Source organism: Lissotriton helveticus, chromosome 10, assembly GCF_964261635.1.
Source record: "Lissotriton helveticus chromosome 10, aLisHel1.1, whole genome shotgun sequence".
Classification (NCBI taxonomy): domain Eukaryota; kingdom Metazoa; phylum Chordata; class Amphibia; order Caudata; family Salamandridae; genus Lissotriton; species Lissotriton helveticus.
This window is the reverse complement of record NC_136071.1, coordinates 1128040722-1128067817: the sequence shown is the minus strand read 5'-3', so window position 1 is coordinate 1128067817 and position 27096 is coordinate 1128040722. Positions and strand designations below refer to the sequence as shown.

Here is a 27096-nt window from a genome sequence, read left to right as displayed (position 1 = left end):
ATCTCACACCTCCCCCGTCTCAAACCCTTTGCGACGCTTTATCGGAATTCTTCTTCAGCAAAGTTGATGATATTTACAGGGTTTTCGCCAATAATGTCACTCTCCCCCACAGGCCATCCATTCAACCTGAAGGACCCATTCTCTCGCAGTTTTGCGAGGTCACGTGTCCGGAGGTGCTAAAAACAATCTCCACCATCAAATCGGGATCGGCTCTCGACCCATGTCCCTTGAAGGTCTTGAGACCTATCATGGATGCAGTCTTACCCTCCATAACCAACATCTGCAACTCCATGTTCAACACCGGCATCTACCCTGAGTCACTAAAGAAAACCCTAATAAAACCGCTGCTCAAAAAACCCACCCTCGATAGAGATGAAATCAAAAGCTACCGCCCAATCGCCAGTCTCCCACTACTAGCTAAAATAGTGGAAAAAATTATGAATGCTCAACTTTCCTCCTTCATTGAGGATAATAAATGCCTAGATGAATCTCAGTTTGGCTTCCGTCGCTTCCACGGAACCGAGACGGCCTTGGTTAAAGCGGCGGACGACATCAGATCCATCCGGGATGCAGGAGGCACTGCCGTCCTGATATTATTAGACTTGTCGGCTGCCTTTGACACGGTCGACCACACCACCTTGGTCGACCGTGTCGAGAGCATAGGCATTCAAGGTAACGCCAAAAATCTTTTGGCCTCTTTTTTGGCCAATAGGACCCAGGTCGTTACTGTGGGACCTTTTGAATCTTCTCCCCTGTCACTACCGTGTGGAGTGCCCCAAGGCTCTTCCCTCAGTCCGACACTATTTAACATTTATGTGTCGGACCTTGCCAATGTCATCAGGGCACACGGGATGAGCCTCACTTCATACGCCGATGACACTCAATTGGTCCTAGCCGTCAAAAATGATGGGCTTCAGAAAGCCAATATGTTCAACCAGGGTATGTCGGCTATCGGGAACTGGATGTCACACAATTGTCTGAAGTTAAATTGCGATAAATCGGAGGTGGTACTTTTTGGTAATCTCTCTCCGGAGTGGTCCCCCTTTTGGTGGCCACCATCCATGGGCCAGGCTCCAGTCCCGGTCGACAAAGTGAGGAACCTGGGAGTCATGTTCGACAACCGCCTGAACTTCCTTCCACACGCCAACCAGATATCCTCCTCAGCCTTTCATAAACTTAGGCTCATCAAAAAAATTTTGCCCTTCATACCTGAAAACATGGCGAAAACGCTGGTAAGCTCCCTGGTGCTCTCCACCCTAGATTATTGTAACGCTTTGTTTCTAGGGGCCCAGGAGAGAGTGTTAACAAAAATGCAGTCTATACAGAACGCGGCCGCCAGGCTCTTAGGACGAATCCCTAAATTCCACCCGGTGTCACCCCACATAAAACAACTTCACTGGCTTCCGGTGAGGAAGAGGATTAAGTTTAAAACCTTATGCCTGGTATATAAGGCTCTACATAACGCTGCTCCATCGTTCTTCACTCAGAACCTCACCCTCTACTGTCCATCCAGAGCACTGCGTTCTTCCAGCTCCCTGGACTTGGTGATCCCCCGAACTAAATCTGTCAACTGGGGTGACAGAAGATTCCTCGTTGCTGCTCCAAAACTGTGGAACTCTCTGCCCCACTCGATCAAGTCCAGCACTTCATTATGGTCTTTCCGAAAAAACCTCAAAACTTGGCTTTTTAATCAGTGATCTTCTGGCCCCCTCGATGGTCAAACATTGCAGTTACTTCGCGCCGAGATGCCCATGGGCCTTCGTGTCGCGCTTTACAAATGGTAAAAAAAAAAAATAATAATAATAAAACGCACAGTCTTTGTATGCGCACAATACAGAATAGGAAGCGACAATACATGTACCAAGCACAGAAACCGAAGAAAAACGCAGTGTTAGTTGCACAAAAGGACTTTTTCATGCACGTCGCGCATCTCATAGTTCATTTAATTTACCCAGGGGCCAGGCTCCTTCCTTCCCCCCTTTTTGACAGTAGATTACCTAAGCAGGTGACCTTCTTTTGAAAATACCTACTCTTTTTAATGGTTGGACACAAGCACAGTCGTACTAATACTCACAGTGGTGTCCCCCAACATCTAGCAATGAGAGTCTGAGTTGAGGTATAGGTGTAAAGTAGGGATGCCAGTCAGATGTGCAATGGTACAGCTCTTATGTTTCTATGTGGATGGAAGAAGAAGAGGTAAATCTGAAACATGACAATGTCTCTAACTTTTGGGTGGAGGGAGATAGGATGAACCTCAACCCTGGGGACCCTTCACTTCTCCATTTGGTCAGTACATAAATCAAATTTATCATTCTCACTAGTGTGCGTTACTTTGGTCTAAATAGGATAGAAAGTGTTCCTAGGAAAAGTGAAAGGTCGCACACTTGTGATACCTGCTGGAGCCGAGCTCTTTGTACTGCAATAAACCTTAAGGCTCCTGATGTAAACTGCCCTCCCATTCACTGGCTTCCAGGAGACACATTTTTAGTAAGGAATGTCACATTTTAATAAAAATGCTATTTGTCTTAAGCATGTGGGCAGCAGGTTCGGGCCTGTTTTTCACATCCCATTGGCCACCTGGTTAGCAACCCAGCCATACAAAAGCGTTCTCATATTGACCCATATGCACATGACGTGAACACATACATACTATGCAAACATTTCACACACTCAGAGTAGTCCCTACACACAATGCACAATTTCATAACACTAGCCTATTTTCGCATAAAAGACAGTGCTAAGCCTTTCCAACCTTCAGTTGAAACACCGCTAAAACCTAAAGAAAAGGCGGGGGCAGCATCTAAAGCCCATCAATACACGTGATGATGAAGATTTTTAACCCACCACGAATCAGACTCATCTCTGAGATGCAGTCCTTGGCACCTTGGTATTGAAGCCCAGAAAGATTTATTGCGGCAAGGTTAACTAATGGCGGAACGTTCACTACATGGATCATTCAAGTGCAGCATTACAGAGCGCGTGTAGGAAAAGGTCAGATGCCATAGGTATTCAGTATAAGGTAGGGGGATGATGGATTAATGCTTTCATTAAAAAAACAATCAACAGTGGTCTGGGGCTGTCCCCATTCACAGAATAGGGAAAGTATAGTAGGTGGCAAGTTTCATTGGGTGCATCCTTGTTTCTAAGGGTGTACATCTTGGTTACAGTGGCAAGACCACAAACAAACTCGTTTAATGTTTGCATGGAGATCAGTTTGCGGGCAGATGGGGGAAACAGTGTAGCTCCATTAAAAAACAAAAAAAACGTGGGGGCACAGCTGTGCCTGGAAACCACAGGTTTGTAACTGCCAGGGCTGGCAGACCTACCCATGGACTCCGCAACCACTGACTAGGACATGCCGTAAATGCTTGTGCAGGGTGCACCACTGTATATGACATAAAAGAAGCTGTGCCTTTCTAAAACCAGCAATATGTGTTTGCGCCAGACTCCTAAGATGCGGTGCCTCGAAAAGCTTTTCCATATTACAATCTAAACAGATGACCTTTTTTCCTAGTAGGTTGTGGGTGGTTAAAACGGAGCGAGCCTTTCCTTAAATGCTCATTCAGGTCATGTAACTTGTGCATGGACATCAAATGCTAACACTTAAAATGAGCTTTCTTGTGATGTTTCTCCGAGCCCTGGCTTTGGCCATGCAAGTAATATGTATAGGGAAGATATTTTCTCTCTTTTCATTTAATAGATTTACATCTCACTTCTGTCTAATGTTAGACTGGATAGCATACCCCTGGTAAGCCTCAGATTATTAGAGTATAACGTGGGTGGGAAGGTAGGTTAAACACATGGTTTGCATTGCAAAATAAAGATTACGAGGTTTAGGACCCCAAGAACCAGAATGCACCTGGGGCTCACAGTCAACCAATATCTGGCTAAAGTACTCCCTTGGAAACTATACAATAGTAGTACCAAAATGTTCAATGAGAAAAATGTGTGCTTTTGCTCCTTCAAGGGAGCTGCGAAGTAAAAGAGACTGAATTTATTATCCTCTACATTGACATATCTAAACACAGGATCTTACAAATTGCTTATGTTGTAGAAGTGCAAATAAATAAAACATATCTTGACTATTCTTTTAGCGTTGTTTCTGCGTACTGCATCTTTTTAACTTTTTAGAATTGAATTACTCATTCTACTGGCCACTGAAAATCGAGTTTCTTCTTGTGTATTTGTTCCACAATGAGCCATACATTATGGGACAAATACCGTACTTTATATCTAACAAACGATTCAAGCTTAAACAAACATTTTTCAACAACTTTAGAAAAGACAGGCATGATGGATATCTGTTAAAATAAATCTCTCAATTAATCCTAAATTCAGACAAGAAGTCTGCATTACCTGCCCTTTACTATTTGCAAATAGTAACTTCTGTTCAAACAATCAATCAATATTCACGAGGCCAATTCATATTTAACGTACATGTCTTTGTTAGGGGTGCCCTCCGGCAGAGCCGGCTGACTGACCTCTAACAAACGGTCCGGTCTAAACAACTACAAAACAATCCAGAGAAAACCGGCATGACGTATTTACTGGTCAAAATGAATATCTCAAACAAATGTAGACAAAAAGCCTGCACTACCTGTCCTTCGCTGTCTGCAAAGAGAGAGAATATTCCTATTCTCTGTTGTTTGCAAGCAGGGAATGTCTCAAATAACTCAAAAGTGTACTAGTATTCGATCAAACTATTCAATCAATCAATTTGTCGCTTTTTCACGACCTTACTCGGACCGTATGGACAGTTCTTAGTCTTTCCCTTCCAGCGCCTGTTTGTCCTCTCACTCCAATATCAATGCGGCACTCCTCTAAGGTCCCAGTCAGGGCCGCAGGTCACTCGAGAGAGGTCCGTTTGGAACCGCTGAAGTTCAGTTGATCGGCCAGACGAGGAGGGTCTTTTCAGGGCAGGTTAACTCCAATCGTTTAGATGTTCACTCCGTCGTTAGGACCTCTCTCACCGGACCCACGTGTCTCTGATGGACCCCACGTTTGGGACGCCAATTTGTGAAAAGCAGCGAGTCTCCTAAGACCCCCAATGCTGCCCGGCACAGGGTCACCTTTAATTCACTTTGGATTTGCTATCAAAATAATGAGGCAGGCGCTGGAAACTGGAAGGCAAGAAAAAGGTTCATTACTCTCGAGAGGAAAGCACGTCAACTGCAGACACCGGGATGTCTCAGGGAGGTGTTCTAACTGCATCTCTTTTGGCTCTTCCTTTTATACAGGTATGACACCATGCATCTGTTTTATTAGCATGGTTACACAAGCTTGAGTGCCCGCCCCGGGCAGGTTCCCATACCGGGCAGGTTCCCACACAAACCCAACACTAATTATCCCCCTACCCAGGTCAAAACAGACAATGTTATCTCGCAGCTGGACCTTTCTTCAGGGTCTAAAACATGTGAGACCGGCCAGATCTAAGAGTCTGTTCTATTGATTAAAACAGGTCCCATTGTTGGCAAAAACAAGTCTTGCTGTGTGCAGTGCAATAAACCATGTTTGCAAGAGTCTGTTTGGTATTTGGAAGCTTTTTGTGTAAGAGTGTCTATGGGTTTGCCTGTAAACAGAGATGAGAGGAAAAACGAGTTTGTGGCAGCAAGTGGTGTTTATGTTCATCGTGGCAATATAGTTTATAGCCCCCAGCTCACATACCAGGTTGGTCAGAGAGATGTTAGTAAGGGCAGGGTGAAACAAAGGTTACCAACAGAGTACAAAATGGCTTTGATGAGTAAAATGGCTGCAGCTTACGTGCACATAGAAATACCCACTAAGCAAGATGGCACAGGCAATGTTCACGACTACAACATACAAAATAATTAAAGGAGGGTTCGAGGGACGGTTTAATGACCTGCGCACCGTTAGTATCCCCCTAGCAGACTATGAGAAAAACAACAAATAACTGTGGGTCAAAAACAACATACGACTATGTGTGTGTAGCTGGCTAGAGGTCTATTTTGAGAGTGTAAAGTGAAAACAGACTAAAGGACAATCACCCTCTGTGAAAATATGTCCATCAGTTACGTATTCTGTACCGCCCAGTACATCATTTGGTCTACTCCACAGTAGGTAGTCCTTAATGTATCTCCTAAGATAGTTATCGGAGATAGTTGTTAAGAACGGATGTCTGGTAAATGTTAGTTCGGTCGTAACTGAAAGCAGTGCATTAGTGATAAGTGAAAAATGAATGTGTTGAGTAAAATTGGATGGTGCACGCAATGTAACTTTATTCTGGAGACATGCACCTCCAACGCTAAAATCAATCAAGTGCAAAAAAGTCAGATGGTTCAAACAAATAACTACTGACTGGGTAATCTGGTCGACATGTTTCTGCGGACATTTAAAGGCCACACATTGTACCTGCCGCTTCCTCAGGACCCATTAACTTAATTGCTACTGCTTAAACGTGATTAGCAAAAAGAGGGACATACGTGAACACAAATGCTAAGTGTCACCTGTTCACTTCTGGTTCTCTTCCTGGAAAGAGTCAGAGGAGCCCAATGTAGAGCTACCAACATACACACACATAAACAAGAAATAAGATAGGATAACACACCTTCATTAGTAAGGGCTATCACATCACATTAATCAATTGTTACACCCAACATTTTGGTATAATAACAATTCAATGTCTCCCATCAATGAAATTATCATGGGCTCACCTTAATCTGTAAGGAGAAAATGCCTCGCCTCAACTGGCAAACAGCTCAGGAATTCGAAGCACCGCTCTGTAGTGCAGAGGATAATAAAAATAAAAATGAAAAGAAGATAGTCGTGAAAAAAACTCTAACCGCTCAACACTGTGAGACTCATTGTTATCAGACACTCTTTTTGTGAAACCCTGAGGTCACAACAGCTTGTTTTTTAAAAGGTTCATCTCTCTGATTTGCCCATAGGTTCTTCTGTTGAACTCAATCTGTATCGGCTTTGTGTTAATGAGGACCTACATGGTTTAATACCCGGTCTCAGCACATCATTTTCATGGTTATACTTCTCTCGTTATATCCTGTTGGTTTCTAATATAACGGGATGCATTTAGCCCTCATATCACGTATGGGGCTGTTCAATGGACAGAAATATCCCTTCTTTATTTTGAGACATATTGTGTGCTTGTTAAAATAATAGCCCTTTAAGTAGTGGCCTCGCCCCTACAGACGACTTTGACAACATCATTATGGCATTGCATGTTTGGTAATCTGTGTCGCACCCCCTCTTGCTCCCGCTATAGTACGGTGAAAACTTTTTGGGGGAGTTAAGCAAGAGATGAAATGAATGCGTGTACCGATTCCACGCTCTTCGTCTAATACATCTATAGCGTTTCTAATCACTTAGACTGCTGTGTTGGTACAGGAGACGCTCAGTTCACTTTGCATCTGAGCGACTAGACTTAATGTTAAAATAAGCCAACCAGTACCATCGCTATACTAGAAGTCTCTCATTCGCACCTCAATTATACGTCATATTAGACATAGCGCTCGTTGCTAAGTGGCGCGCATGACACATGGACACTAAAATCTGCTCCTACCCCTTACCTCTCCGTCGGTACTCCAGTCAGCCTGCCGGGCTGTTTGGGGAGGTACCGCGGACCGTGTTGTTGACTTCCTTATTGATTTCACGCCCCAGTCTGATTGGTTAGTAGACTACCAACAGAGCCGCTAGGAATCATGGGATTTGTAGTTCGCCATGTTTAGTTCTCTCTTAGTTGAATGATCACATATCTATCTACTTTAGCGGGACCATTATCGTTAGCTTTCTTCACACAGTTGTGTTAGCAAATATTTTTGAAAAATATTTGTAAAAACATTTTTTTTAAAATATTTTTTAAAAATATATATATTAAAAAAAAACAAAAAAAAACTTTATTGAGTCAATCAAGGCAGTACAAGCGCAGGCCTACAACCACAGGGGCTGGCCGCAAACTCAGGAGATACAAACAGGAGCATTACACATGTTTACGGCTCAAGGAGCTATCGCGGCGTAGTCACGATATGTGGTCGTAGGTTCCACAAAGCATAAGGATAAAAGAGGTTTAATTTTTATATATTTTTTTTTGTAAAATTTTTATTTTCAGTTTTAGAAAAACAATCACACAAAATAGATTCACCAAGGTACAATACAACGCTATCCGGGTGGGTACAATCTGAGGGAAGAAGAAAAAGGAGAAAAAAAAAAAAGGGGAGGGGCATCAAAGGCATGTAAGAACATAGGCAAGGCTAGGTCGGGGCATATGCATACAGTGATAGTCATTCAGTGCCATAAGTCAGTCGAAGAGCTTGTGCATTACACAGCAGAGTTGGCATATCCACAGTACGACATATCCCAATCAACCAGGCTATAGAACCATCTCTGTGTACCCCGGTGAATCATAAACCCGTAACACATAACCCCCCCCCCTTCCCAGTCCCTCCCCCCCCAGGTGGCGACTCAGTCAATCCAAAACTCCTCCCGGGGATAAGATTAGACCTGAAACAGATGGAGTGATCTCAGGGATGCTGGGCAAACAGCGGACGGCAAGCCCCTAGAGAGGAAAGTTACCAGGGGACCCCACTGAAATTGGAAGTTCGTAAAGTTACCAAGGAATATGTCCGCCATTCTTTCCAAACTCAAAAGCCTCCACAGTCGTGCGTGCCACAGCGAAATCGCCGGGGCCTCCTTCTGTTTCCAGGCAGTCCCCAGTGTAATCTTGGCGGCCCCCAGGCAAAGCCACAAAATGTTTTTGTCTGCTCTAGTCTGGTGTTCGAGGCCGGGTTCCCGCAAGCCCAGTAGGACGGAGGCCATAGAATTCTCTACGGGATACTGGAGAATTTCCCTAATATGCGAGAGGATCTCCTCCCAGTAGGGCCGAATCACTGGGCAGTCCCACCAGATGTGGCGAAAGTCCCCAAGTAACCCACAGCCTCTCCAACATTTATCAGAGGTGGCCGGATAGAAGCGATGGAGCCGTGACGGGCACAAATACCATTGCATAAGGGTCTTAAGGTGGGCTTCCCCGAGATGAAGCGAATGATTAAACGCCGTCAAATCCCGCCACAATGCTGACCATTCAGTGTCTGAGATATCTCTCCCCAGCATCTCCTCCCATTGCTCCATGTATCTAGGCCTAGGCGAGATGGCCGACTTGAGCAAGAGCCGATACAGGAAGGAAATGACCCCCTTCATTGCAGATGTCCGCAGTAGAAAAGCTTCGAATGGTGAGGGCGGTCTCGTGGCTGCCTCTAGCACCCCCGAGGACGTGGCCCAATGGAGCAGCTGTGCATGGCGATAACGGTCCGTCTGGGGAACCCGGTAGTCCCTCATGCAGTTAGCAAAAGTGAGGGGAACCTGACCATGGAACAGGTGAGTCGGGGCCCTACAGCCTCCCTCCCTCCATGCGTCGAAAGCCCCCTCCCGGAGCGCCGGTGGGAAGGCTGGGTTGTAGTGCAAGGGCGTGAAAGGCGAGGGGAACGTAGTCCATCGGTCGTCCCCGGCAAGGGTGTCCCACACCTTCAGCACCGTACCCGTGGGCGTACTTATGTAGGCGTTCAAGGGACGGTCCTTTTTGGGCTTCCATGCCAGATCCCATATAGACCTCCCCGCCACACTCCGGTCCATGTGCAGCCAGTGCTTCTCCGACGTTTGCTGCGACCACTCCACCAAAACCCTCAACTGTGCCGCTTTATAATAAAGTTGGAAGTCAGGAAGACCCACTCCGCCCTCGGACCTCGGCCTACGCAATTGCGCAAAGGACAAGCGTGCTCGGCCCCCTTGCCACACAAACCGTAATATCTGCGTCCGGAGACGCCGAAAATAGTCGCCATCCAAAGGGATGGGCAACGCCTGAAATAAATACAAAAATTTGGGGAGGAGAACCATCTTCACCGCGTGGATCCTACCCAGCCAGGACAGAAATTTAGGTTTCCACCTGTCCAATTCGGTTCGAGTCTTCGCCAATAAGGGGGGGAAATTGGCCGTGAACAGTGTGCCCACAGTCGAAGTCAAGTGTACCCCCAGGTAGACAATCGAACCAGCAGCCCAAGCTAAAGGGGTCAGCGTGCGCACGCGTTCCACGTCCATTTGTGGCAGGGTAAGATTCAGGATATACGACTTGCTATAATTAACCTTGAATCCGGCCACCTCCTCGTATTGCAGCAAGGTCTCACTAAGACAAGGCAGCGAATGTTCCGGTTCCGCAACAGAAAGAAGTACGTCATCCGCGAAGAGCGTGATCTTATGTTGCTCTCCCGAGAACGGAATGCCCCGTATGCCCTCATGTTCCCTCACCGCCGCCGAAAAGGGTTCAATGCTGAGCGCGAACAAGAGGGGAGAAAGGGGACATCCCTGCCTAGTACCTCTGGTATGCGGGAAGAACGCAGACAAGTGGCCATTGACTCCCACTCGAGATCTAGGACTGCAGAAGTTAGCCCTCACCATGGTAATGAACTTGTCCGAAAAGCCAAAAGCCGTCATCGTATAAAACAGGAAGCGCCAGTCAACACGATCGAACGCCTTTTCGGCATCCAGCCCTACCAAGACCGCCGGTATGCGAAATCTGTCCGCCTTTTCAATGAGATGTACAACTCTGCGTGTATTGTCGTGAGTCTGGCGCCCCTTGATAAACCCAGACTGGTCCGGATGTATGATCGCTGGTAACAGATCCTGCAGTCTATGCGCCAAAATCGCCGAATATAACTTCGCATCCAAATTAAGGAGTGCTATGGGGCGAAAGGATTTACAGAAAAGACAAACCCACACTTCAATGAATTTCACACCATGTAATTTGGGGATGAAAAAAGATAAACACTATTTAATATGTTTACCTTGGCGATTAGTTGCGCCAGTTTTATTCATCAATTTTATCAAAAAGAACAAATATCACTATAGTCAAGAGAAATATCAAAGCCTTAAACGTAATGACCATGACAGTTTTAGTGTCCAATATTTACAATGAAAAACCTTTAGTCAAAAAAATACGTGATTAAACAGCGACTTGACAAACCATACATACATTGTGAAACTGTGTAAAAAAACAAATAATACACAAAAGCCATTATGTGATATCATTTCACAAATAAAGTGGGGGGAAGAATTATCAACATGTTTTTTCATAACATTATTGCGAACCAACAACTTTTAGAAATGTTTGGCCAAAATGGAGCTTTTTTGATTAGTCTCCAAAAACAACACGACAACCTCTCGGTAGAAATGTTGATAGGCTTCAAGTTATTAACAATTTTGTATATTTATTCCATAGGACTTGATCCTATCCGCCTACGCGCTTCGAGTTTGTGAGGGTTCTTCTCAAACTCTCTTCAGGGCCAAGTGAATTCCATTCCCCATTTGTTAAACCTAATGATGAAGACATAACAAATAGTGGATACTTATTACTGACTGCTTCCATCAACCCTCTAAAATCTCCTCCTTTGACCAACATCTTAAAACGGCACGTACCTCTAGGGACTGGAGGTAGTTTAGTTCGTCCAAATAACTTGTGGGATTTTGAAGGATCTGTGCGATTTTCTAAAAAAAACAGGAATTTATATGTAATGCCGGTTTTAAACATGATGTGCGAATTCAAATGAAAAAGTTGGCAGTGTGCCCGTACCTGGATGTAGGTAAGAAGGCCAATTAATTGTTCTTCTCTGTTTTCAAAATCCTTTGTTTAGCAAACAAAGCGCTGTAAGTGAAATACTCGTGTTACTTATTTTCTATGCTGGCTTTCTGCGCGCATCAGTGTGCGTTATACCATGGATGGGAGGTCACTTACTGTGATTCCTTTAAACCGTCTGATGTATTAATCACCATCGGTATCTTGAGGACCGGGACCCTGTCGGTGTCTCCGCTGGAATCCTCCTCGAGCTCCGCAGCTCTGTTTGAAAGGACACACGAGCGGTAATCAGGGGTGATTTCTGCACCGCGCTTAGAGTTAAACAAGCAGAAACCGCTCACTCGTTTATTTACATACCGCCGGGCGGCATTGTCTGAAACTAGACGCGGAAAGGACCCGCGCTTGGAGTTATTAAAACAAAGTGCGCTCGCGCTTTTGTTTACAAGCAGCGTAGCGGCATTGTATAAAACTGATCGCGACACAAAGCTTTTAAAATAGATAATGCTAGGTTATCTAAATGAACGCGCTGTGGGGAAGCATTGCCTCTTGTTCGCTTGACATACCTTTCAATTTGGGAACGTGCACCACTTCCTCATTCCTTCACATGAAGTGAGTGGAGTTGGATTCTCACATTCTTACAAAGCGGGCTACGCCTTCCTTTGGGGCCAATCACAGTTCGAGTTGTTTTGTGTGCTCAAACTGATGCCTTGTGGGGCCTGTAGTCGAATGGTTCAAAGCCTGGAAAGTTCGCTAATCGAGTTTAGACCAGAATTAATAGTATCAAACCGAAGTATTAAGTAGGCCTCTTTTCGCAACAGCGCCTCCTCCACATTAGGTGATCTATGCTGTGGGTCAATCGCGGCTAGAACAGTCCACTTAAAGTCTGTTTCTTTATGATTCGCAGTGGTGAAATGTTCAACCATTGGGGCATTTTGCACTTTTTTCTTCAGTCGAGAACGATGTTGAGTGATCCTGACATTCACTTGCTGGCATGTCTTGCCTATGTACAATTTGTTGCAAGCGCACACAATCCCATAAATCACATTTTTACTCTTACAGTTTGTATGTAAACTGTGTCTCCATTTCATGCCATTATGGCTAAATTCATCTCCTTCTACAACACTGTGGCAGGCCACACAAGTACCACATTTGTGGTGGCCAGTGATGGGTTTGAGGTTCCATTTAGATATTAAATCACTTTTTGGTTTCTGAATAAAACTGTCTGCTCTGATAATTTGTTGGCCGACAGTTTTATTCACATACAAACTGTAAGAGTAAAAATGTGATTTATGGGATTGTGTGCGCTTGCAACAAATTGTACATAGGCAAGACATGCCAGCAAGTGAATGTCAGGATCACTCAACATCGTTCTCGACTGAAGAAAAAAGTGCAAAATGCCCCAATGGTTGAACATTTCACCACTGCGAATCATAAAGAAACAGACTTTAAGTGGACTGTTCTAGCCGCGATTGACCCACAGCATAGATCACCTAATGTGGAGGAGGCGCTGTTGCGAAAAGAGGCCTACTTAATACTTCGGTTTGATACTATTAATTCTGGTCTAAACTCGATTAGCGAACTTTCCAGGCTTTGAACCATTCGACTACAGGCCCCACAAGGCATCAGTTTGAGCACACAAAACAACTCGAACTGTGATTGGCCCCAAAGGAAGGCGTAGCCCGCTTTGTAAGAATGTGAGAATCCAACTCCACTCACTTCATGTGAAGGAATGAGGAAGTGGTGCACGTTCCCAAATTGAAAGGTATGTCAAGCGAACAAGAGGCAATGCTTCCCCACAGCGCGTTCATTTAGATAACCTAGCATTATCTATTTTAAAAGCTTTGTGTCGCGATCAGTTTTATACAATGCCGCTACGCTGCTTGTAAACAAAAGCGCGAGCGCACTTTGTTTTAATAACTCCAAGCGCGGGTCCTTTCCGCGTCTAGTTTCAGACAATGCCGCCCGGCGGTATGTAAATAAACGAGTGAGCGGTTTCTGCTTGTTTAACTCTAAGCGCGGTGCAGAAATCACCCCTGATTACCGCTCGTGTGTCCTTTCAAACAGAGCTGCGGAGCTCGAGGAGGATTCCAGCGGAGACACCGACAGGGTCCCGGTCCTCAAGATACCGATGGTGATTAATACATCAGACGGTTTAAAGGAATCACAGTAAGTGACCTCCCATCCATGGTATAACGCACACTGATGCGCGCAGAAAGCCAGCATAGAAAATAAGTAACACGAGTATTTCACTTACAGCGCTTTGTTTGCTAAACAAAGGATTTTGAAAACAGAGAAGAACAATTAATTGGCCTTCTTACCTACATCCAGGTACGGGCACACTGCCAACTTTTTCATTTGAATTCGCACATCATGTTTAAAACCGGCATTACATATAAATTCCTGTTTTTTTTAGAAAATCGCACAGATCCTTCAAAATCCCACAAGTTATTTGGACGAACTAAACTACCTCCAGTCCCTAGAGGTACGTGCCGTTTTAAGATGTTGGTCAAAGGAGGAGATTTTAGAGGGTTGATGGAAGCAGTCAGTAATAAGTATCCACTATTTGTTATGTCTTCATCATTAGGTTTAACAAATGGGGAATGGAATTCACTTGGCCCTGAAGAGAGTTTGAGAAGAACCCTCACAAACTCGAAGCGCGTAGGCGGATAGGATCAAGTCCTATGGAATAAATATACAAAATTGTTAATAACTTGAAGCCTATCAACATTTCTACCGAGAGGTTGTCGTGTTGTTTTTGGAGACTAATCAAAAAAGCTCCATTTTGGCCAAACATTTCTAAAAGTTGTTGGTTCGCAATAATGTTATGAAAAAACATGTTGATAATTCTTCCCCCCACTTTATTTGTGAAATGATATCACATAATGGCTTTTGTGTATTATTTGTTTTTTTACACAGTTTCACAATGTATGTATGGTTTGTCAAGTCGCTGTTTAATCACGTATTTTTTTGACTAAAGGTTTTTCATTGTAAATATTGGACACTAAAACTGTCATGGTCATTACGTTTAAGGCTTTGATATTTCTCTTGACTATAGTTATATTTGTTCTTTTTGATAAAATTGATGAATAAAACTGGCGCAACTAATCGCCAAGGTAAACATATTAAATAGTGTTTATCTTTTTTCATCCCCAAATTACATGGTGTGAAATTCATTGAAGTGTGGGTTTTTGTCTTTTCTGTAAAGCATTTGGGCCCTCACCCCACTTCTGTCCGCTTGGGCCACACTCCTCTTTTTGGTAAAAATGGGGCGAAAGGAGGCACACCGGGTGGGGTCCTTCCCCGGCTTTGGTAAGACCGTCACAACCGCCTCGGCCAGGGAACCCACCGAGGATCCGGAGTCAGCCATACTGTTAAAGAGGACTACCAAAAAGTCACAAAGTTCAGAGGCGTACGTCTTATAAAAGACGGCGGTAAAGCCGTCCGGCCCAGGGGCCTTGTGCAATTTCAAGTTCCTGATAGCCTCGATCACCTCCTCCCTGGTGATCGGCGCCTCCAAGACGTCGTTCCACTCTTTGGACACCTGGGGAAGGGCCAGGCGCTGCAAATACTCCCTCTGAGACCGTGCGTCCAGGACGTCGCCAGTATAGAGGTCAGCATAAAAACGGCCAAAAATGGCAGCCTTCTCCTCATCTCGGTGATGCAGTACACCCGCAGCATCTCGAATCCCTCCGATATATTCTCGTTCCCGCCTATCCCGTAATTGACGAGCCAGGTGTCTCCCCACTTTATTTCCGCAGGAATAAGATTGCCTACCCAATCTCAATAGGGTCAATTCGGCCCTGTTGTTGTAGTGGGCTCTCAGCTTCCCTCGAATGGCGGTCAAGGGCCGGAGGGTCACTCTAGAGGGGTTGAGCTTGTGAGCCTGTTCAAGTTTCGCCAATTCGGACTCCAGATCCTCCCTGTCCTTGCGCCGCGCTTTATTAAGAGCCGCATTGAGGCCCACGCATGTGCCCCTGACGGACGCCTTCATTGCGTCCCAAGTGTTAGAGACCGAGGTGTCCGATACCGGGTTCAGCTCGAAAAACTCCTTGATGGCCTTACGCAGCGCTTTACTAGAGACATCGTCCCGCACCACTGAGGCCGGGAAATACCATTTCCGCTGCCCATCACCAGGGGACGACCACCGGAGGCTAAGCACCAGGAGACTGTGGTCAGAGACCGAGAGTGGAAGAATGACGGAATCAAGGACATCGCCTCTAAGTGCCTGGCTAAGAAAAATATGATCCAATCGGGAATAAGAATGATGGACATGCGAGTAAAAAGTGTAATCTCGGGACGTAGGATGGAAGAAACGCCAACCGTCCACCAGCCCCAGTTCACCCACCAACTGCTGCGAGGAGGGAGAAAACAACCCCGTGGGTGCCCTATGTGTCCCAGAGCTATCCACATTCGCATCCCACACTAGGTTAAAATCCCCCAAGAGGAACAGGTTCCCTTCCGCAAAGTCACCCACTCGTCGCAGCACACCTTGCAAGAAGTGATTTTGACCAGCGTTGGGTATGTACACCACCACAAAAGTACAGAGCCTCCCTCGAACAAGCCCCTTCACCATCAGCCAGCGACCATCCTTGTCAGCACATACGTCATGAGGCTGGAAATGCAACGTAGAGCGAAAGAGGAGAGCCACCCCCCTATGCTTCGTGGGTGCGGAAGACCTATATACAATGGGATAAGCCTTATGACGAAGGCGCAACTCGTCCTTACGCGCAAGATGAGTCTCCTGGAGCCCCACAACATCCAACTGGTGATCAACCACATACTTCCACACCTTCTGCCTCTTCTGTGGCGAGTTCAGGCCTTTAACATTCCATGTCCCTACACTAACAGGCATGACCATCCCACAAACCAGAACTCTCTGTAGTCATCACTGGGACCCCCCACCCCACAGACTCCAATCCTCTTTGCAAGGGTAGCAGTGATAAACGTCCCCGCGACCTCCCCCATGCACCATCAGAATGACCAGCAGCCTCTAGGAAAGCCGCCAACACATCAAACCGTCCCCCATCAGTCACACTCACTCCCCTCCTGCCCCTCCACACGCGCCACCAACCGCTCCAGTCGCCACCACCAGTTCCCTCCCCAACCCCCCCAACATTCAACACTCCCCCCGAAAGAAGGGTAAACAGTGACAATGTAATCAAAACAGAACCATGGAAGATAATACTCAACAGTCCCAGTAGTCCAAGATTGGCGGAGATCCGTCCACTCTGGGGACAGAATAGGGAGACCAACTCGGTACCTCCCAAGGTCACGATCCGGGGAGTCTTCTCCAAAAGTACATCCATTCTCCCAGACCAGGGGGGCCGATGCCCCCTCCAGCGCCGATCCGCCATCAATCAATTCACTGTCATGCCGCTCCCGAACTGGCCTGCGACACCGGCAGTGTCGCTGAAGCTACTGAAGCCACTGCGTTCCCCCTTTCCTGCAGGCTGGTATTGCGGTCCGGGCGCCCCCTATCTGGGGAGGACCCCACTCTGTGCCATGATGAGGATCGTTGGCGCCGCCTAGATGGGGATGCATTCGACCCCTGGGACGGTGCAGCATCATTCAAACCCAAGAGATCCTTCGCCTCCTGGAGGGAGCGTATCTGCACCCGTCGATTCTGCCATCTGAAGATGATCCTGAAGGGCTGGCCCCAGGAGTATGCGATGTTGCGTTCCCGCAAAAAGGAAGTCACTGGACGAAAATCCCTCCTTTTTTGGAGCGTAGAGGCTGCCAAGTCCTGAAACAGCTGAGGACGATGGTCCCTAAACTGCAGTGATGCGATGGCCCTGGCTTTACGAAGGATGCGCTCCTTCACCTGAAAATCATGGACACAGACAAGGATGTCCGGGGGCGGCCCCCCCCCCCTCTCCTGGGCAAACCAACTCGATGGACTCTATCCATGCTGATGTCCTTCACATCTTCTTCGTCCAAGATCTGCAGAAACAGTTCCTGTACATAGCCTCGCAGGTCTCCCGCCTCGCCATCCCATGGCACCGCCTTAATGCGGATGTTATTCCGACGGGATCGGTTTTCCAGGTCTTCCGTGTGCGCCTGCAGGTCCAAGTTTTGTTCTGTGAGACGGAGGACATCTTGTTGGAGTAAGTGCACATCATTGGCCGTGTTCAAATCATGGTCCTCTAGAGTCACCACTCTCTCGCCAATCCCATCAACATCTCTTCTTACCTCCCGGAGGTCAGATGCCAGCTGCGCCCGCAGCTCGGAGATATCCTCCTTGATGGAGGCAAAAAGTTCGGTTATAAAAGCCTTGGTAGCCGGGGCCTCATCATCGGATACTCTCGGCGAGCCACTGGGACCCGGGGAAGCCGGCTGCTGTGAGGATCTAGATGCTCCGTCTTTCACTACCCGCCCCTTGCGGGCCTGGTTAGCCATGATGCCGGGCAACCCTCTCCCGGGTGGACTTCCCACCAGTCACTCTCAAAGGCCAGTGGTATGGGAGCCCGGGCTCGCAGGCGTAGTGATCGGCCCCGCAAGGCAGCCCAACTCGGCACCCTCCTCTTTCCACCAGGCTGGAAGCCCCCAGAGAGCCCTCGATCGCCGAGACCCCAAACGACAGGATCGCACGAAAGCCAAGGAACAGGGAGCCCCCAGCCACCGATGGCAGGGCCCTGATGGGATGGTGCAGTGGGGCAACACAGTTACCAGCTATCCAGGCGCCGGCGAGAATCACTCAAATCGACCAGGAGAGCCATACAAAATGGCGCCGTCACGCTTCCTGTCCAGACCACCTCCAGACCACTAGGTGCATACCCCCAGCTTCTCCACTAGTCCTGCACCAGGCCACAGCAAGTGGTCGAGGCTTGCACGATCTATGCCTCAGGGAGAGGTGTGTGGCTCCATCAGACCCCCCGGATGTTCATGCATGTCGAGCCGGCGTCCAGCCTCCCCGGGCCCGCACTCCACCTAGGCCCGCGCAAGCCGCAACCCCCAGGGCTCTTCCGCTCCGTAGTTAGCCGAGCCTGCTCCAAGTTCACTCACCCGGATCGGGCTGCTGGGCGTCTCTCACTCCCCCCTTCTAAGCCAGGGTGCAGCTCCACGTATTGTGTCCGGGCCCCACAGCGTGTCTCAGAGGCATGCAGCGACCGGAATGCGCCCGGAGCCTCTACCACCCCTCCGGGTCCGCACTACGGGGCCTCCGTGCCCCTCCGAGTCCAGGCCCTCTCCTCACCTCCGGCCGGAAGAGCCAAACCCACCGGCGTCCTCTGGTATGCTGCACCGCCCTCCGCTGATCGCGCGGCTCGCTCTAGGTAGCTGGCGGATGGGGAGGACCTCGGGTGGGCAACGGGCGAGTCCCTCTCCGCCGCCGCGGCCACACCGAACTTCCGGCCGGCCTTCAGAGTACGCCAGTCCGGGGATTCCAAGGCCCCTCAGCTTCCCCGCTCCTGCAGCCGCCACGAGCGGCACAGCGCTCCGCTGACGGCACCGGACCTCTCCGCGCTGCTTCGCAGATGTCCGCCAACGGTCTGGGGCCAGTCTGCGCCAGTGACACCGAGCTATCAGCAGCTATGTTGGATCGCGCCGGAGAGGCTCAGGGAAGCGTCTTACTCCGACGCCATCTTGGCCACGCCCCCCTCATTTTTATATTTTGAAGAAATAACTGTGGCTATATCATCGAAGGCATCACACTGCACGATACACTAGAAGAGGCGGGAGGGGAGTATCCCCCCACGCAGTCAGGAATCGGTGATAGCAATACGGCATGAGATACAGTACGCCCGCCGAAGGCAGGCCAGGAGGAAGGGTCAAACAATGGCAAACAATGTATCGAAAGCATCATCCGAAAAACCAAGCCGTCCGAAACCACAAAAGAGAGGAAAGTGCAGATGCCCGACAGAGAGAAGGATGAAAGGAAAAGATACAGCCAACCCTACTAAGAAGGAAAAAGAAAGGGACCATAGAACAAAACAAACTAAAATAACAAAACCCCCCCAACACCCTCCACCCTACATCACCATAATGGCTATGGCCTATCTCATTAACAGCGCGCCTGTCGCCCCGGAAATACCTAAAGAAGGAAAGAAAGGATCCCAGCGTATAGACCCGAAATTTAGAAAAGAGAGGAAAGGGGCCCAACGCCCAACGAAATAAAAGAAGGGCCCAAGAAAGGGAAGAAGAAAGAAGAAAGGGACCATAGAACAAAACAAACTAAAATAACAAATCCCCACCCCACACCCGCCACCCCACACCACTGTAATGGCTACGGCCTACCCCACTAACAGCGTGCCTGTCGCCCAGGAATTGCCCCACAGAAAAGAAAGAATGAGTAGATTCGTAAAAACTGGGGGAGGGCCCTCAATACGGGCTCCCAGCCGACCCTTCCCGCAAAATATACTCCTCCCCAAGGGACATAACCCACAGCAATAATCAATCGAATCAATCAGTAATGGGGAGAATCATCAACAGTTCGCACTAAAAGGCACAGTAAAGTAACATGCGCCCCCCCATCCCCGCCAGCCCCCCAATTGTCAACATTGTAAGGGATGCATCTTATCCTTGGCCTGTCTTTACGAGTCCCCGAAGGCACATCCGCCGATCGATTCCCGCATCCACCGATACAAGGAAACAAAGAGGCCAAACAAAGGCGGAGAGCAACACAAGCATACAAAATGGACGTCGCTGGCCACAAGCAGAGTCTCCGGCCCAGGCGGCCATCTTCCCCAAGACATTCCCAGGACCCGCAGTCCACAGCAGGGATGCGAGTACAAAGACGGAGGAAATAAGCACGGGCACCAGCCGTCGCTGCGACAAAGCATAGGACGTCGGTAGCGGAGCAACGTACGGAACCGCTAACAGGTGTTGTGAGAGGGAACCATCAGAATAGTCAAAAGCCACGGATAGTTGTCCACAGTTCAACGCATTGTCCATTAGCGCCCACACTCCTCCGCGTACACGGGTGGTCACGGTACTCGCCTCGAAAACAATTCGGGGCCGATCTTCATGTACCAAGAAGTCGTCCGACCGTGAGTGTCCCAGTGCGAGCATGACACCATCCAGCTTCCTCCCGAGCTCACGTGAACAGTGTTCCCAGGCAAATCGAAAGTTATCAATAGCAGCAAGTATGTCACCGCAGCACAACGTAGCCCCTGTTGTACATACTGCAGCACCTCTTGATTGCACCCACTCCACCTCTTGTTTCACCCCGGGAGCCAGGATAGCATTCTCCATCTCATCCAGGCAGCATTCCAGTGTTTCCATCGTAAATGGGGACTGGGAGGTAGTCAGAGGCGAGGGCAGCCCGATGCAATCACATTCCGGTTCGCAGAGACATGGAGGGCAGAACCCATAGCAACGGTCTCCTGCAGCATTCATCAGCGCTCCGGTGCAGCGTCAGCCGAAAATTCGGGAGTGGCCCGCGAAAACCGGGCCGAGTCTCAAACAGCGTCGGATTAGTCACCATCTGCGCTCCACATACATATTAAGTTCCCACCAGGTCATCGCTTAAGGGGTGCGCCACGGCCGCTTTGCTTGTCAAGCAGGACGCCTGTGGTAAGAATCCGATCGCCGGATCTGGCACTCCTGTGGACCGACTCCGCCCCAGTGCGGATGGCCGCTGTTGTTGCATCAGCACCCGGCCATGTTTAGAAGCAGATGTCCTGGCTCCATAGTCTCTCAGGGCCGCCGACTGCCATCGCAAATATCTCCGGTTAGGAGGCCAGCAGGGAGCACGGGAACACGCTATCAGTTTCGGCGCTCATTCCCACACACCAAATTAAAGCGCAATGTCAGGATAATGACAGGAGAGTCGTGCGGGGCTCGGAGGGTCACGGAGCTGGGAGCCTACACGTCCGTTCGCATCGCCATCTTGGCTCCTACCCCCTTTAAAAATATTTTTAAAACATTTTTATTCAAATATTTTACCAACTAGTAACCTGTTCTGTCACGTTCTGAAAATAATAGCGCGTTTTCAGCATTTTTAGAAAAATTGCTACTTGTTATTATTCGTGACTACATCCTTGCTCTCTTTTCAGAACGGTTGCCATGAACTCTGGTATACATAGTTCGTGATATTACATATAGTAACATTCTTTTATTAGATGATGTGAATAAATGACCCGAGTCTATAGCTATGGAAAATGATATGGGCATTCGAACAGGATCTTAATAAGTGGCCAAAAGCGATTATAGTAATAACGCCCGTGCATCCACGATAGTAAGGCGGAATTTTATAAGGAATAATTAGGGCAAAGAGTAGATCTATAATGCCATCCACGGGATGTCTTCATTCAGACCAGTTTTGTCGCAATTAAGTTTATACACCCATTTTTGTTCAATCTTAAAAAGGTGTCTCGACACATCAGAAATATGTGTTGGAATGTTTGGCTGTTCCAAAACTGTCCATTCGAACTCCGTTGGTTTGTGGCCCACTTGAATATAATGATTTGTAAGTCGGTCGCTTGTTTCTTGCACCTTATTGTGCTCTTGTGCTCGGAGATCCTAGTTCTGATCTTCCGGGTCGTCATGCCCACATATCTGAGTGAGCACGGACATGTGATAAAATAGATCAGGTGGCTACTGTTGCAATTTGTGAATCGCTTTTGTTCCCAAGGGCGACTTGTCCCTATATCAACAGTTGTCGTGTGTTTCGTCTGAGGGCATGCAGCACAGTTCCCACACGGGTGATGGCCCATCACTGGTGGCATGTTCCATAGTGTGCCAACCTGGTGAACTTCTCTCGCCGGGGGTCTGGTATGTATCAGCTGGTCTCTCAAGCTCGTGGCTCGTTTGAAAGCAAACAATGGTTGTTCCAGAGAGTCTTTCCCCGTATTAAGGATCTTCCAATGTTTGCGAACTATACGTTGTATCGCGTTGGACCGTGTGCTGAAGGTATTGACGCATGTCAGTCTTTCATTCTTCTCCTTGGGAACAGATGGTTCCAGCAAAGCTTCACGATTATTGTTCACTGCCCTTTTCTTGGAGCGTTTAACAAGTTTCTTTGGATAACTCCTCGCACAGAGTTGTTTTGCTAAATCATCAGAATGTTTCTCGAAGTCTTGTTTCGTTGAACAATTGCGTTGTACGCGTAAAAATTGTCCGTACGGTAAGTTGTCACGCAAAGACTTCGGGTGACAACTAGTGTACTGTAAAAGCGAGTTTCGGGCCATCGGCTTCCTATACAGCTCCGATATGAGACCTTGTGGTGTCACTTTGATTAGTAGGTCCAAGAATGCTAACGAGTGGTGATCGCATTCCAACGTGAAGCGCAGAAAGTTGTTACGATTGTTCAACCAGCTGTGGAAGGACTGCAGGGAAATTTCATCACCACGCCACACCACGAGGATGTCATCAATATATCTCCTCCACGTACGTATAGATGTTATGTACGGGTTTACTGCATTCAGAACGTGATCTTGTTTGAATTTGTGCATGTACAAATTAGCCAAGCTCGACGCGAAAACGCTGCCCATGCTCGTCCCTGATGTCTGGAGGTAGCATTGGCCTTCAAATTCGAAAAAGTTCTCTTTCATGGCTATGGTTGCCAGATTCATGATCATAGATACTGGTGTTATAGAATCTAGATCCCTTTCGCCCAGGAGAGTTTCAATTGCTTCTAGTGTCTCATCTTGAGGGATGGAAGTGTACAATGACTCCACGTCAAAAGACACTAGTAGATCTGTCGTAGAGTCAAATTCCATTTCGGGCAGTAGCCTAAGTAGGTCCTTTGTATCCTTCAGGTACGTAGGCATCAATTTGACCATAGGTCTCAGGAAAATGTCAACAAACGTTGATAAGGGTTCCAATATAGACCCAATCCCCGAGATTATCGGGCGACCAGGAGGAGGTCTTAGTGCCTTATGAATTTTCGGCAGGACATAAAAGTATGGTTTCACTGGATGTGGAGTATGTAGATAGGCTGCTTCCTTCGCTGTTATCCAGCCTTCTGCCAATGCCTCCTCTATAATATGTCAAATTTTTGTTGATAGTCTTGAGGTTGGGTACTCATTCAGTAATTGGTAAGAGCGTGTGTTCCCTAGTTGGCGTAGGCATTCCTCCCTGTAGGCTGTTGTATCCATCAGTACTGTGGCCCCACCCTTATCGGCTGGTTTGATCGTGATTGACTGATCTTTCATTAATTCAGCATAAATAAAAACAAGCATCCTGGGACCGGTTTCGGATTCATAATCCTCATCAGCCAGGCTATCTTGAATCCAGTGGCCAAGTGAGCAAGGGACTCACGTCTGAGCATACCCTGCCACACTTAGGGCGAACAAAGCGATACAAAAGGGGATGCTGGACGAAGCGTTTGAGCAAATCAAACACTCGCCGCCATAAGTGTGGCAGGGTATGCTCAGACGTGAGTCCCTTGCTCACTTTGCCACTGGATTCAAGCAAGCCGGGCTGAAGACGGCTGGAATGCCAGAAACGGGTCCTCTGAAGCTTGTTTCCGGTCCAGGGAAGACATGGCTTGGCAGTTCGGGCTGGACTGTTCCCATGAGGCACAGGGTCAGACTGATTTGCATATAGCCATGTCTGAACTGGGGTGGCAGAGTGGGCTAAAGAACGGTGATGGATTAAACCCAGATCTTTTGACTGGGTGTGAGTGTTTGATTGATTCAGATGCTCCGTCCATCACCACCCCCTTTTGCACGTATAGAAGGGGCGTACGTTTGAAGGATAGACTGAGCACCAGTGCCGTCCACAGCACCACCAACACATTTTATGTGTTCATGACTATTCCAAAATGGTAGGAGAATACTATTTTCTTTTTATTCACTGCTGGTTCTATTTCTCTGCTACTGTGTTACAGTTGTAGCAACACAACTGTACAATAAATTCTTATTGTAAACACGCTCAACTGTTTCTTCTGTGCATCACTCTGAGAGCAAAACAAGCAAGCACGAGTGACTGAGTGAAAATAGTTTGTTTCCACGAGTCTGAGGTTCTTATGTTCTGAGGTTGCCAAAAACGAATCTATCTGATAACCGGAGATTCTAGTGGCACTGCGAGCTAGCTAATGCAAAAGAAATGCGTTACTTACCTGTAACTACAGTTATCCAGTATTGGGGTATCTTTCATAGATTCAGATGCCTGAATAATTCCCCGTCGTCGGGATGGGAGCGGGAACTCCCATCCCGACGACGGGGAATGATTCAGGTACGTGAATCTAGGAAAGATACCCTAATACCGGGTAAAGATAGGCTGACATATTCGGTGGGTGTGTACAGAGTCAGTTTGCCACCGAGCCTACAGTATGTGTTATCCGTAAACAGCATAGATCCTGCATGACCGGGTACTATCGGAACTACACTGCAGTAGATGTCTAAGTTTAAAAAAAAGGCTTGCAGCAAATCACTTTATATGGTTTCACGTTCATAAGTAGATCTTCAGCGAAAGCATGTGTAGGAAGGTCTTGACTTCAGTTTTTTTACCCAAACTCTCCATTAAAGTGATCAGAATTTAAGAAACTTGCACTGCTTGACAGGGCAATTAGGCACACCCTGACCATTTCTCTTTCAATAGATTTGCCTCTTGGAAGTCTATATTGGCGTAGCTAGCAATGAGGCATTGCCTTAAGGGTTGGCCTTAAAGACCAGAATGTGCAGGTATTGTGGACACATTTCTTAAAAGGTAGTGCATCACCTAAGTAAGAGGTAGAGCTGATGAGCAGTTACTTCCCTGCATGTTGCAAAGCACTTTAGAAGTGATTGTCCTTCTCTACTCTCACACGCTCCTCTTATTAAAGCACTACTCAGTTTACACAGTATTATTGGCAAGGCATCTTTAAAAGGTCCCACATTTTCGCGGAAGCGCGCAGCCCTGTTACTACCAGAATACTTCGTTGTACAGCATTTCAAGTCGCCATTTCTGAGAGTGGGCCGCTTTTCTTTTTGGTGTCTGGGTCGGTTTGTGTCTCAGGCCGACCCTAATCTTGTGGAGCTAGCTGCCAACTACTTGCAGACACAAATTCATATTCGCAAAACTCAGTTAACAAATGGTTCTTGGTAATCAACCTGTACAAAATAGTTTAACTTCCTGGCTCTCTTTTGATTGATGACCGGACATGAATGCACTGTACACCACTCGTGTCAGAGGCACTGTTGGTGCAGATGGGTAGACATTGTAATTCACCTTAGGTGAAATGTAAATGATGCCGGCGTAATTCGCTTAAATTTGGAAATTTTGTGGTATGTGAAGTCCTAGAAATTAGGCGATTATGCCACTTTGTGTAGTTACGAGTAAAGCACCATAAAAATATACCATGAAACGCATTATTGACAGTAAAAATATACCACAACCTGTTTGCTGTGTTTGGTCAAGTAATTGACACGAGGACTGATTTTGTCCTAAAATATAGCGCAAAATAATGGACTTGAATTTTGTGTAATTATGTGTGGCTTTTCATTATTTTGATGTAATTTTACGTATTTCCAACACCTTTAAATGCAATCTGCTTTATGCACTGCATGTCTGCAACAGATAACTCCACATTCCTGCTGGAAAAGTGGGGTAATAGATTTAAATGGGTTCTGCCCTTATTGGTGGTGGATGAAGTCTAGAGTAGGTCTTTGAATGGAACAGAGCTTGGCAGGGCTACCACGTGTTGCTGTAATGAAATCAGATTATGTGACATACAAGTGCTAACAATAACTGTAACCAGTGCTGCATTATTTTGATTTATTTGAAGTTTTAACTTTAATGAATTTGACCAATATCTAGCCAACATACAACTCCGCTGAGAATTTAAATTCTCTAGACTTTTGCTAACCTCCGGCAGCGAGGGGCAAACCATACATAACTAGTTTGTTTTATGGTGAGCTTTACTCAAAATACACTAGAAGTGGCTCTATGACATATTTAATATCGAAATAACAATTGTTTAGGTTAATCCAAATGCAGTAAGACATTTGAAATCTTGCATGGAAAAAATCTGTTTTGAATTAAAACTATTACAAAGCATAAAAACAACAACAAAAATAAAGCTTACATGGTATTTACGTTGCGGTATGTGCGACACTGAAGTCATATCGTCCGACGTCGAATGCTCGATGTTACACCGGCCCTAATACATTTTATAGAACGTAAAATCGATAATTAGTTCCTCTGTATATCAGGTTAAGGAGATGAAAGTGATAAATCCATACATAAACTGCCAAAGTATACATTTTAGACCGTAAACAATTGGGCAGTGATGAAAGATTCTCTGTGTGTACCATATACTTATACATCCGCAAGCCAACTGTTGTACCCTTTGAGACACAAGGTCAGTGCTTGTTGACAAGATTGTGTTTCGAATTTTTTCCATTGATTAACTAGCCATTTTAGTGCATCTAGCAATGGTGGACAAACACACAAAATATGCAGGACAAATTATTTCTTAGAGCCAAAAAGATGAAAGTTTTGAGACGCATAATGTGTATGCCAGTGGGGTGTAAAGCCATGGATGGTAACAGACATTCCCTGGACTTTTAATTAGTGTGATCTAAAATGTGCTGGATGTCTGGCATCTTTGATAACGAGTGTAAACATTTTAAACTGCCACA

At 46.9% G+C, this 27096-nt stretch overlaps 1 protein-coding gene and 1 long non-coding RNA gene across 3 annotated transcripts in view; one reads left to right on the top strand and one right to left on the bottom strand.

Annotated features, from left to right (window-relative positions):
* LOC144784856 (uncharacterized) overlaps positions 1-27096 on the bottom strand; it is a 326690-nt gene that overhangs the window by 4753 nt on the left and 294841 nt on the right. For both annotated transcript variants that reach the window (XR_013601709.1, XR_013601710.1), the window contains exons 3-4: positions 26541-26615; positions 6672-6737 (exon numbers count right to left, since the gene is read on the bottom strand). This is a non-coding gene — a long non-coding RNA (uncharacterized LOC144784856). The remainder of the gene's footprint in view (positions 1-6671; positions 6738-26540; positions 26616-27096) is intronic.
* Positions 1-27096, top strand: part of TRIM71 (tripartite motif containing 71) — a 314764-nt gene that overhangs the window by 130059 nt on the left and 157609 nt on the right. The window lies entirely within an intron of this gene.